The 4060-nt window shown below is 39.8% G+C and overlaps 1 pseudogene; it reads left to right on the forward strand.

Moving 5' to 3' along the window:
- The first annotated feature begins 3862 nt into the window (after nucleotides 1–3862).
- LOC111818581 overlaps nucleotides 3863–4060 on the forward strand; it is a 15235-nt pseudogene continuing 15037 nt past the window's right edge.

A 4060-nucleotide genomic window follows, 5' to 3' on the forward strand; every position in this document is an offset into this window, starting at 1 on the left:
AGTAAGGGAAGCACTCTTGTTTCCAGAGGAAGACAGAACTTTTATTTAATCTCAGTATATTATCTTTAGTAGCTCTAGTTTCCACTTTTCCCAATCAAATTAGGTTTTGGTCTCTAAAGTACCAACTAGCCCTTATCATCCAAAAAGAGAAATCCACTAAGAAAATACTATTTGTCAGGCTAACAGAGGAGCTCTGGAAGGATTCAAAGAACACAGTGGACAAAGGTGTGGTCAGGGACAGACCTGTACATATCAACACAAAGTTCCACCACAGCACAAGACCAACATGTGAAGCAGAACCCATCCTTTCCTTTTAGTACCCTTCTGTGAGCTGAGGCACATGGAATGCAACCTAGAGAGCAGAAAGTGTCGTTAGTCCTCCTCAACTACATGCAGTCTAAGGAGAGGGAGCCTGGCTGTCTCAGTGACAAGTAAGTCTGCAGAACTCAACACCAGGAGTGGCTTGCAGAATGACTTTTTAATCTTTTTTTTTTCTTCAGGGATTGAACTCAGGACCTTGTGCTTGCCAGGCAAGCACTTATTCTACTGAGCTATCTCCCTGACTCCTGAAGAATTCTTATAGTAGATAATAGTTGGGTGAACAAATGAATGCTTGCATTTCTTGTAGGGATTTCAAGGTTGGTGGAGCTGCAAGGGCCCTAAGAGGGGCGCAAAAGAGTAAAGATTTAATGCACTATTTTCAAGCTTTGTCCAATACACTAGCCATGATCCACACACATCTATGTAATTTTAATTTAAAAAATATAAATATCAGTGACCACATTTATATGTGAGAGTCAGCTGCATCCAGCAGCTACCATGAGGCACAGGGCACAGCCAAATCACATGTACCAACTAGGGACATCCTATTGCATGACATTCTCCCAGGGGCCACAGCTGAAGGGAAAAGGTTTAAGGTTCATCATTGTTATTATTATTATTATTATTATTATTATTATTATTATTATTTCTACCTCAGCTCACGATAAAGAACATATTCTGTGCCCTGGAACTTTAAGGGGCATCTGAAATAACTAATATTCATTTGGCTGGAAAATGTTACGTATTCTATTTCAAAATGGCAAAAGCCAACAGGAAACTTCTTTTTAAAGAGAATAAAAAGTAGTAAAAAATATTAGAAGTGATACGTAATTGCACAAAACAAGAGGAAATGAATTCGACAATGGTTTTCATATTGCATATGTGTTCTTCAAGTTCGTTTTTCAGACTACGAGATACAAGCATGCAAAATTGGTCAAAAACTAAAAAGAAGTAAAAGAAAAATTTAAGCATTAATGTTTCCTTTCAATAGACTAGTAGAAATAAGCAGTATAATTATCCCAGCTACCCTGTCTGTGTGCGTGTGTGCGTGTGTATATGTGTGTGTGTGTGTATGTGTCTCCCTTCCTTCTTTTCTCCTTTCCCTCATTCCAGTTCTCCTTCCCTTTGAACAGTTTCTTTCCCTCTCACAGTATTTACTGTACCTTTCAGATTTTGTTTACCCTTTCAGATTCTTAGACTAGAGAGACAATACAACCCTTCTCCGCTGTTGATTGGAGGGCAGACTGGTACAGCGGCAATAGATTTCAATGTAGAGATTCCTGAGAAAGCTAGGATTACAGGTCCCATTCAACCCAGCTATTCCCTTCCTAGGCTTTTTTCTAGAAGAACTGAAAACATCACACCTCACCAATATGTGTGCACTCACCTTTACAGCAGCGCAATTTGTCATAGCTAAGTCTTGGAAACAACCCAGATGCCCATCAGCTGAGGAATGGGTAAAAAGATGTGGTGTTTTTACAGAATAGAATATTACTCAGCTATAAAGATAAACTCATGGCTTTTATAGGTCAATGAGTGCAACTAGAGGCCATATGCAGAAGTGAAATAAAGCAGAGCCAACAGGGGTCTTATGTCTGAGGAAAACCTGCAGGGGAAGGGGAGATTCTCGGCAACTTCCACGTTCCATTCCTGGTCAGTAGCAGCTTGCTGGTCGTATTCAGATCCAGGAATTCTGAATTTTTTTTTTTTTGAGATCATAAAGATTTGGAATAAATGCTCATATGAGAAAGGAAAAGCAACAGAAACATTTCTTTGACTACAAAAGTTGATTTAGAAAATTAGAGTAAATTCAGACAATGATAATTAAAGTCATCAATTATCCTACTGCTAAAATGACCATCTTTTAACTAGATTCTATATCATTTTTATAAGCACTTTTGATAGTTGCAATACATCTAAAATGTTTTCCATATCATTGGCCATAAACAATCTTCTGCAATATACTTTAATAAGAATAATTCATTGCATTAAGTGGGATTAATATAAATATATATTGATTTACTATTTCTTGTTATTGAATATTTAATTCACAGATTTGAATATTTTTGGTACAATAAATGCCTGTGTGCAAAGAAGTCACATTATCCCTTTAAACTTAGAATGAAGACTGAATATTCTAAATGAAATTACCAAATTATTTCTTTCATACATACTGTCAAAATTATCCTCTACATTCATACTTAGGTATGAGTCTGCTCAATGAATTTTATTAGAAGCGTGTTCTTACAGAAGTGTACATGTAGGGCTGGCCAGGTAGCTCAGTGGATGAAAGCACCTGCTTAGGCAGATGCAGGGGTCAGGAGTTCAATCCCTAGACTGACGTACTCTGGAGGCACACTGAGATGGCGAACGAGACTGGATGTGGTGGTGTGCACCTGTAATCCCAGCACTTAGGAGGCTGTACACAGGAGGATCACTACGAGTCCCATCTATGCAGTGAAACCCTGCAGACCCTGCACTAGATAATTAAAAAAAAAAAAGAAGAGTACATGTAAGCTATATTTGACTATTAATGCTCGCAGTCCAATTTGTGGGAATTCTAAAAGGTTCATTTCAGAACTACAGATCTCAACAGTTTAGTAAATAAGTGGTTATAGCCCAGGACTCAGCTCTTCCTGCTAAAGATTCAAATAATGCATGTTTAATCAACAGCTTCATGAATCTGTAGAAAAGTGTTAGTGAGAATGGTTGTTTTACACAGCATGTTCATTGTTTAATCTAGATCAAACTGTGCAGCTTGTAGATAAGGACAAGGCAAAGGCATTTACAATTTGATGTTGTTGTGTTGGGGCTGCTAAGGCCAGGACATTTTTCATACGTTGGTTTCTTGCTATCAACCATTGAAAAACTGTTTTCCTTCATCACTCCAGGGAACACCTTTTCATCCAAGTAATATACATAGTTGGCATCTTTGCATGTCTGACAAATTTAGGCAATAATCTTGAAATACAGGGGCAAATGGCATAGAGATTAGAAAGGAAGAAAAGGCAGATCACTACCTTCTGCTTTGAAAGCCCTATCATATAATTTATGTTTCCATTTTTATAACTTTTAAAAATATATGTGGTACAGGGTCTCATGATACAGCTCAAACTTGTGGTGATCTTCCTGTTTGAAATCTTGTGTGCAATCTTCCAGTGCTGGGATTGCAGGCATGCACCACCATGTGCAGTCTCAGTGGCCAGCTCAGTGCGCCCTGGGTTGAGATCACTGTGGCTTGTGGATCCAGGGATCGAACCCCATCCCTGCACTTGCCTAAGCAGTCGCTTAGTCTGCTGAGCTACCTCATTGGCTTTATACATATATTTTTACTTCATGTTTTACACTTTGGGTGACATTTTTATTGTCTTCATATTGGAGTTATTCAAGCTTGCATTGCTGAATCTTAGCCCACTCTTGACCAATTCAAGTATCTTCCTCACACAGTACTTTATACAATAATTTAGTGTTGGTGAGAAGCGGCTGCAGCGCCTAACCGCGGAGGCAGGGACCAAGACTGAGAGGTTGCTGGGTGGGCACTATGGCCGGGATCACCACCATCGAGGCAGTGAAGCGCAAGATCCAGGTTCTTCAGCAGCAGGCCGATGATGCAGAGGAGAGGGCCGAACGCCTCCAGCGGGAAGTGGAGGGAGAAAGGCGGGCTCGGGAACAGGCTGAAGCAGAAGTAGCCTCCTTGAACCGTAGGATCCAGCTGGTTGAAGAGGAGCTGGACCGTGCA

The sequence above is a fragment of the Octodon degus genome, unplaced genomic scaffold, assembly GCF_000260255.1.
Source record: "Octodon degus isolate 3935 unplaced genomic scaffold, OctDeg1.0 scaffold00005, whole genome shotgun sequence".
In the NCBI taxonomy this organism is placed as follows: domain Eukaryota; kingdom Metazoa; phylum Chordata; class Mammalia; order Rodentia; family Octodontidae; genus Octodon; species Octodon degus.